Raw genomic sequence first — 223 nt, forward strand, 5'->3', positions numbered from 1 at the left:
GTATATATATACATATATATAATATAAATGGTTTAATGTTCTGTGGTGTATATTTCCTCATTCAGATATGAAGTTAACAGCTTTTAGTAATGGCTGTAGCATTGCCCATAACTTACAGAACTTATGGGGAGTAGAGGAGGTGGATTTTTGTCATTAGTTGTAGCTAATGGGGCTATTTATAATAGAATCATTATCCCCCGGAAAGACACGGCTCTTAACTCCT

This window comes from Pterocles gutturalis, unplaced genomic scaffold (assembly GCF_000699245.1).
Source record: "Pterocles gutturalis isolate BGI_N339 unplaced genomic scaffold, ASM69924v1 scaffold15044, whole genome shotgun sequence".
NCBI classification, from domain to species: Eukaryota; Metazoa; Chordata; class Aves; order Pterocliformes; family Pteroclidae; genus Pterocles; species Pterocles gutturalis.